This window comes from Gadus chalcogrammus, chromosome 11 (genome assembly GCF_026213295.1).
Source record: "Gadus chalcogrammus isolate NIFS_2021 chromosome 11, NIFS_Gcha_1.0, whole genome shotgun sequence".
NCBI lineage: Eukaryota > Metazoa > Chordata > Actinopteri > Gadiformes > Gadidae > Gadus > Gadus chalcogrammus.
This window is the reverse complement of record NC_079422.1, coordinates 15,095,836-15,104,930: the sequence shown is the minus strand read 5'-3', so window position 1 is coordinate 15,104,930 and position 9,095 is coordinate 15,095,836. Positions and strand designations below refer to the sequence as shown.

The following is a 9,095-nucleotide window of genomic DNA, read 5'->3' as shown; positions in this document are numbered from 1 at the left end:
AACTTAGCAGTCTGCCCATTGACTGCCATGATAATATACAATATTACAAAGTTAATAAGTTAAAAAGTCCAAAATATATAAATAATGTAATACTTGGACACTGCAGCAGTTCGGGGTATGTTGGTGTGCATTTGATGTCGATACCTTGAAAATGTTGGAGATAGTTACTGAAATAAGGCGGCTGAAGAAGAAAAAGACCAACAATAATGTGACTAGCTTTGCAACCGCACAAATCCCCAAACAAACTGTCAACCAATCTATCCAGCTCATTCAGTTCAGCAGGTACGACGTACGACTACTGTTCCCAGTCAGACCGAAAGGTGCCCTCTCTTTTCTTTTCTGTACTTTTTTGCCTTCTGTCTTCCCTGTGCCCATTCCGTCCATATCTGATATCTAAGGCTGTGTTCTCCCTGCCTCCCCCTGGTTGCCTCCTGTGGGTACAGAGTTGAGTGGGCTTGTCTGGGGGTTGAAGCCCAGGCTGGATTGGGGAAGAGGTGGCTGTCACAGTGTCTTGATTAATGACCCGTCGGTGGCTTGTCCAGCCATATTAGGGCTCCATGTATCTACCAGAGTCCATGCGGGGCGAGGGGGCTTTGTTCTGGGAGGAAATGGTGTCAGCGGCCCACAGCCGTTTGCCTATAAAAAGATAAAGATTTACTGTCATCAAAGGGCAGATTAAAGCCCACAATGGCAACATTGATTTCTTTTTCCTTTTTTTTTTCAAAACCCCCTCTCTACCACTCCTAAAAAAATCCACATTTTGGGAGAAGCCATTCCAGCGCTAGGAGGAGATATGATCAGCTTATTTGGAAAGGATAATATGGAATCTTCTCCCAGAATGAACTTTGAAAGAAGTAAATTGTAAATATTGATTTCTGAAATGAAGTGTCAATCTTGTTTGGGCCAAGATTATTCCTATCATCTGAACCCTCTCCCGCTCCCCCCTAGCCCCCCAACTCACACACCCACCCACCCACACACCCTAACACACACCCACCCACCCTAACACACACACACACACACACACACACACACACACACACACACACACACACACACACACACACACACACACACACACACACACACACACACACACACACACACACACACACACACACACACACACACACACACACACACACACACACACACACACACACTAACACACCACCACCACCAACAACGATGAATTCAAAACTGCTGACAAAGTGGAGTGTATAGGATTTCTGTTAGGAGGCGGTCGGCAGCGGTTTGCCGCTTGGCCGGGCCCGAGCCCCTTGCCGGTAATGGCTGTTCAATTTTATCAGATAAAGGAGGAGATCTCATCAGAGGCGAAAAATGAAATGAACTGTGACTCCGAATCAGGATACCCTGCTCTTATCCCGGGCAAAAATCATCCGAGCGGGGCCCAGGGCTTTCCATTATTTCAGGTCACTTCATTACGGCCCTGCACACAGGACCCAATTGCTACAAACAAAGCGGGCCCCTTCCTGCCTCACCCAGGGGTCGAATGTGAGGGGCAGTTTGATAGGTGCCTGACGTGTCCGGCGTTATCCTATTACCACTTAAGAGGCTTCGCTGAAAGGTAGCAAATCTGGCGCACGTGTTTGTTATCCTTTTTCACTCTACCTTTTGTATCACAAGAGCTTTTACTGCTCACCTTACGTCCGGCGGAGAAAGAAAAGATAATTCATCGACGCCACCAATGTTTTTTTTTGTTGTTGTCTGCGCTTTTCTTGATAGCTTCGATTTTTTATTTTGGCCTTGGGACCCGACAGGCAGGGTGAACTATTGTTTCAGATGTTTAAAGAACACACACCACTGATGATTTGCTCATGATATTTTATATCTATTTGTAATTTATGTCATTGACGTCCACTGCGGTTTTGGAGCCCAAATGAGTTTGCGACTGCAATGGAAATACCGTTGAAGTCAAATACCTTGCTCACTCATCCAGAGGGTTGTCTGTGTGTCTGATCTGGTTAGATGCCAGGGTTAGAACAACAGAGCGAGCCTGCTTGTAAACCTGGAAATTAGCCTCACCTACTGCTCTGCCAACAATATTACCATAGTACCCCATTGATAAAAGAAGAGGACAAGACAAGCAGGATGACATGCTTGTTCTGTTGTCGTTGATGATGTACCTAATGCAGCTTTAAACAAGACCAACCCATGACTCACCATGAAGGGTATTCGCACGAGTGTGTGTGTATGTTTGTATGTGTGTGTGTTTGTGCTTGGATCTCTTTCTTTTTCTTTTTTTACTAATAATGAATGAATAAGCTGTTATCGCCGAGGAATTTGTAGCTTTGTGAGTAATTACAGTTTTTTGTTGCGGTTCCATAGGACGGGTATTGATCTCCGAGCGGAGCTGTGGTCGATACACAAGGGGGCATGCGGCACTTGATCGCTACGCAGGAGAAAAATGACGTGAGGCTAAGCAGCCAGATTTGTAATAGAACACTAAGGGGAAAGCTTTGGGGGAGGCACTGGATGCGGAGAAAAATACAACCCAAACTGCAATGCTACTCAATATGAATGTGTATTACTTCTCCCAATGTCATGGTTATTATGAAGATTAAGAGGTTCAAGATAATTCTGATGTTAATGATGATTTTTATCATTGTTCATCTATATATCTAAATATATTAGCCTACATAAATAAATAAGTAAATAAATAAATATATATATATATATATATATATAATACCGTAACATATTTTCCTATTTCTACTATTTCTTTTCTATTCTTATTTGAAACAAATATTGTATTCGATTTGCATTTGTGTCTCCAGTGATCATGGATAACTTCTGCTATCTGATCTTTCTCTTGACCAGCAGATCCATACATTGACGCTCGCTGAGTTACATTATCCCACTCTGGCCACGCATAGAGGTCACTGATACATAAAGAGCTTCCTCCGTTTGTATCGTTTCCCCATCAAACACACTGGAGATAGACAAGCCTGACGGAAACAATCACAACAAGTCACCACAAATCAAACCTTGGTGAGGTGACAGAAGTGTGTAAATGATGTGGCACACTTTGAAATATTGTTAAGAGTGTGTTCAATAAGACCCCAACATAGGGTCAATATTAGACTCTCCAGTGATATTTTAATGACTTTAACATTAAGGCATTTCCTTCTGGCTGAAGTTAAAGGTCCAATAGTGTTATTTTATGAAGGAAAAAAAAAATAGTTTAGTTTTAATGCTGTTATGGATTGCAACTTCAATAGCTTGCTGTTTTGTGATTCATTATTGTACACATTTTCATAAAATATGTAATTGTATCAATAGGAATGTTAAGTTATTATAGACGTATAAATTAGGAATTACAGTTACACTACCACATTTACACAATGTTTAAAATGGGTACTGCAGTCGAAATTCTAAATATTTGGGAGTTGTCTCAGTCCGACCCAATCTCCCCTTACTCAAAATTCACATGGATTACCAGGTTGAGGACACTAACAACTAACTAACACGGGCGCAAGGCAAGCTGAGCCCATTATATTTTACAAATGATGATTGAATCATCATGTTCATCAGGGAACCAATGGACAGTGAATCATAACACACAGGTCGAAACAAAAACAAACCTTACGAATGGCTGCAGCATTGTTGTCCCAGAATCCATCATTTAGACTAAGCATGTTTCCTTAATCTCTTAATACTTATCATGGTCCCTTTATGATTAGTACAGTGAATGTGTGGACATCAACTAAACGTGGTGGCATGAAAACCTTGATTTCTGTGCATAACCCATAAAGGATGAATGAAAACATTTTATTAAGAAGAATAAGTCAATGCGATATGAGGGCCCATTCATTACATTCTGCTACAATGAAATCCATCTAACAGAACTTAAAATTGTCAGCTCATTTACAATAATCTCAGAAACCCAAAGGAAACACCCTCTCTCTGGGTCCACGGTGTCCACCTGCTCTCAGTGCAACGTGGCAGTCACTTTATGCGGTGATTTACAACAAACCCAGTAGCTCAATGACTTTATAAACTTCATTCTAATTGGCTAGTGATTAAAATGGGGGGAGGGGAGGCAGGTTGATCAGGTGATGCCCTGGCCCAGTGAAGTGATGTTAAGAAGGGGGACGGAATGTGTTGTACAAGCCACCCGGCGTGGACACACTTTATGCACCCGTGACGGCAGATGTCCAGGGTGACTACTCTGTGTAAGAGACACATGCCAGGAAGAATTACCTCAGGACTTTTACATCCACTCCTGAAAACGGACCCGCACTGAATGTACTTAGATGCGCTGTCTTCTGGTCCCACTGTGCAGAGGGCATTCAGTATAATATATATACAGAGAGAGAGGGGGAGAGAGAGAGGGAGCGAGAGAGAGAGAGAGATAGAAACAGAGAGAGGAAGAGGCAAATGGTAACATCTTTTTTATTTTACTTCAAAGCTGGGAAGTTCACATTAATAGAGAATCAAAAGTCTTAAAACAAAGTTGAAAATCTCTCGGTTACGTTTGAGAGCACAGGGCCAATTTAAACACTCTACCTCTGCCCCAAATGTGGAATTAGAGAGGATTTGATGCGTTTCAAATTGAACAGAGAGGGGACACTCTGTCAGAAGCGCTGCACCTACAGGCGTCATTTAAGTAATGTCTTGTGGCATCTTTGACGCATCGCGGGACAAGCACACGGGAATGACGGATTTATGCCGACACTGCCGCGGTTTTATCTCCTCTGTCCCAGTCTGAGTGCATGCTCTGCTGGGCGGAAAACGGAGAAAAAAAACGGGTGGACATACACGTAGATTTGAATCATACAGGCTGTGTGTTTGAGCTATCTGGATATTCACTTTAAACAGCGTCTAAATCAGGCCGTTCTCAAAGGAGCCCCGTCGACTCCTTATCGAGGCACAGGCGCAGCCAGATCACTTGATTTGCTTAAGGAATAGAGGAGATATTAACAGCTCCTGACTACGGGAGTGGCCCTTCTGTTGTTCGTATTAAACCTATCCACCACTTCATTATACAGCCAGTCTCTGGAGAGTCCCGTTGTACAGTCTCTCTCTTTATCTCCTCCTCCTCCTTTCTCGTCCTCCTTGTCTCTACCACTCCCCTGTATCTCCCCCTAACTCGCTCTCTTTCCCTCTCTCTCCCTCTCCATCCCTGCCTCCGTATCCCTCTCTCCTCCCATCTTCCTTTATCTTAACCTCTCTCCATCTCCTTCCCTCTGTATCCCTCTCTCTTCCCCTCTCCCTCTCTCTTCCCCTCTCTCTCCATCTCCCTCCCTCCGTATCTCTCACTCTTCCACACTTCCTCTCTCTTCCCCCTCTCTCTTCTCCTTGCTCCATCTCCCTCCTTCAACCACTCTCTCTCTCTCTCTCTCTCTCTCTCTCTCTCTCTCTCTCTCTCTCTCTCTCTATCTCACCCTGGTGATACGAGCATCCCTGGTAGCAGACAGGAGCATCATCAACATGCGCAGTGTAGCGGTGTCATGCAGATAGCCTCTCTGTGTTGGTAATGGAGGAAACAGCGATCGATATGGAAGCAGGAGATGGCTGCAGCCGGAGAGGCCCTGTTTGGCTACCCTTAATCCCGATGATGAATAATGTCGCGGTCATAATCGCGGCGATCATTTAGCGCTGACACTTCACTCTGTGATGAATGGCGTGTCAATAGCGCCGCGGCTCCGCATCACAAAGCGGCCAAGTGACAAGTTTTGAAATATTAATCTGAGCCTGCGTGTGTGTGTGTTTGTGTGTGTGCTAGAATGAGCAATCAGTGTCCATTATTTATTAACATAAACTGGGTGTATCATTGTACTGAAAAGGTCATTTCTGATGATTTTATTAACACAAGAAAGAATAGCCGGCTGTTTACTCTGTAGATGAATCTCATAGCGTGTTTCCTGAATTACAGGAAATAAACACATTGTACCATTGAAATATGTTCAAATCCTATCCTAAATATGTCACCCTTCAAAACAACGGCTAACGTAACAACTAATGTGTTAAAAGATTTATTCTGGTAATTAAGTAAGGGTTCCCTTTAACATTTAAAATGTGCCCTTTAACCCTGGGTCAAGCCTGCATGACGGGTCTTGAGGGAAGAGAGAATAGCAAATCTTGACATCTCTGGAGGATTAGCACTCTAGCATGACATTAGCATGACATTAGCATGACATGATAGACTTTGGCAGTGTCTCTTTTACATATATTAGCTGCCATATAGTCTTCAAAGCAATTTTTCTTTTGTTGGAAAGAAAATGGGAAATTCTAAGTTGTAGATTGTAGCCTATTGTAAGTAAGTCGATTATTTGTTATTACCTGTTAAAATAATTTTGCCCAATAGATTCACACAATTTTAACATACAAGTATTTTAAAACGTGCATTCAGCCGTTCAAAGAAGAAAAGCAAAACAAACACAGAATAATAACAAGTTAGTACGCATTGAGTGTACCTTGTTTCGGCTATGCTATGAACTGTGCTTCGTGGCTGACAGGCCCATCTCTTAAAGTGTTAAACCGTTTACAGTGGCTCTGCTAGAAATTATTTGATGCCTGCTCCGTGCGCACTGGGACTTGGTGGACGAGGAGGTAAATTGATTTGATTCCTAACTCTCTCCTTATCTATAAATGTTTAGGGACAGAGTCCGTTTTTGGTTATGATTTATTACTTCAAAGCTATAAAGTCTCTTGCTGACATGGAAAGCAAAGAACTCACTTACTTGTTATCCTGGGCGGCCTATCTCTGAGGCCACCGTGACTAGGGCCCGAAGCTGCACTTCTTCCTCCCCGCAGGACTCAAAAAGGCATTTTGATGATTCTGTTGACACAGGTTATGGAAGGAAATAATGAAAGAGATAAAAACTTCTATTATGATTTTTTCCTTTTTTCCGCACCCCCTTCCATTACTTCTGTATGGCAGATTGCATGATAGATGACGTGTCAGGCTACTGGTTATTGTTAAAGATTTTCTGATTTCCTGAGCAGTAAATAGGCTCCTCTGACCTTTTCTGAGAAGCAATTGTTTCGTCCCCCAAAACAGCAAGCGCTTGTTTTTGATGCTGCGGGATGATATGAAAATAAAATGTAGAAAAAACTTCAACTGATATACTTCCTTTTATCTACATATTGTAAACGTGACATTATGTCCCCTCTATCCAGGGAAAAGAAAACCCATGTCTGTCGCTAATGTATTTCGTCAATGTGGAGGCGGGAGAACCGTGATGCGGCTTGGGACACTGTGTACACAGCTTCCGTTAAGTCCCATGGACCAATGTGGCTAAGCCAGGAATGGACTAACACAGCCGCTTTGACCTTGGCTGGGCTTATTTGCTCCTGTGCGACAGCCTAAATATTTACCTGTCATTGTTGATGATCCTCCGGGCCTCCGTGGCTGTAAGGCTTTTGATGGAGGAGCAGAGCTTTGCGGCACTCCCCCTGCCATGGAATTGCAAAATTAGTTAGCAGCGAATTGGGCTGTATCTTTTCTTCCAGCACCACCGGCTTCATCCCATACCTTTTAACGTGGGTACAATTACGCTGTGAAAAAAAAGGAAAAAGACAAGAGGCAGACAGGCCAAGTGGCTAAGCAGCAGAACAATGTGTTAACACCCTGAATTTAACCTTGGCAAGACGAGTGCAGATGTGCCAACATCGTACAGCATGACTATATAAACATGATGTATGATGGCATGGAGGAGATGTTTGGAGTTGATCAGCGATCTTATAGAAGCATACAGATCAACCCTTTATAGAAAACACCAGTCGATTTTCGCTGTCCCACTCGGAACCACCTCCTCCACTTCCTCTACACTCTGAGTCTCATATAGTGACACACCAGAGGGATTGCTGATCTCCATTTTAGATAATAGCGTTCAATCTCTTATCATTTACAGCTGTCCAGCGGTAAACAACAAAACAAAACAAAAAAGATTGAAATAGATGAAAAGAAAAAGAATTAGGGGGGGGAGCTCCTATTTTCCTCGTAAGGTTTTACTCTTTTCATGCCATTGTGGGCCTCTATAAGATGATAGCTATCAAAATCATAACTGCTTACACGTTTTCAGGACTCAATCCCCAAAACAGAAACTTTCTATTTCCAAAATTGATTTGTTTCGGGAGGCATTTATCTTTTCCCTCAAACAATGGAAAAGGTTATTTTTTTCCCCTTTCTTTTTTCATTAAACTTTTGATTGCTCCTCAAGCTAAAGCCGCTTTCTCGAGAAAGGGGGCCACAAAAGACAAGAAGAAAAGTGCCAAAGGGCCTATTTAAGCCATTTCCCCACTATAGGACCTTATAGTACGCAGCCAGATGCACATGACCAACGTGGACAATTCAACCTAACCTCCCATCTGGTTAATAGAATAAGGTAAATTAATGCATTTTTAACACTCCCTAATTGGCTAAGTCATTTCATTATTATAAATATTAGGTATCTGTAATAGGGAACACTAATTCCTTTGACTAGACTACAGAGTCCCGCCGTCCAATAAGCATGCTAATCTAATTAGAAAGCTAGCGGAGCCGAACGACTACATTTTCTCATACTTAGCGTTAGAGGGTCGGGGCTCTGGCGAAGCAGATGTGCTGTGAAATTAATTTCCTCTGGTGTAACCGGAGACGGTCTTCTCCTGGCCTGGTTTATGAAATTTCCATTTCACAGATGATAACCTATTATCACTTTGTTCGAGGGAAACGTGTTAATGGCCGGAAGGATTGAATTATTCATATTTGCTCATTTCTATTCCGCGGCTCGCGCCTGCTCTTTTCATGCACTGGGAGAGGGCTAATGTAAACATGACCGGAATTCTTGTAAATTGGCTTGTAGAGGAGACTGTTAGCATAGCGCCTGGGGACTGATGCTAGACAGGGATAACAGCTGATATCTGTAAGGTACAGCCGATGATGCACGCGTCTGTTGCCTTGATGTGTCTTTGCGTGTGTGTGATGTGTGTGAGCGTGTGTGCGTGTGTGCGCGTGTTTGTGTGTGTGTACGTGTACATGTGTGCAAATGAGAAGGACATTTAAAATCTGTTGGCCTTTCACGTGCTTGTATGTATGCGCGTGCACATATTTTGAAAACTCAGCGAATCGTCAAGTAGATGAATGA

At 42.9% G+C, this 9,095-nt stretch overlaps 1 long non-coding RNA gene across 1 annotated transcript; it reads right to left on the bottom strand.

Annotated features, from left to right (window-relative positions):
- Window positions 1-301: 301 nt before the first annotated feature.
- Window positions 302-8,872, bottom strand: LOC130391834 (uncharacterized). The gene is made up of 5 exons (XR_008896947.1): window positions 8,534-8,872; window positions 7,345-7,422; window positions 6,991-7,046; window positions 6,708-6,805; window positions 302-636 (listed from the first exon to the last, which is right to left on the bottom strand). It is a non-coding gene; the product is annotated as an uncharacterized LOC130391834 (long non-coding RNA).
- Window positions 8,873-9,095: the final 223 nt, after the last annotated feature.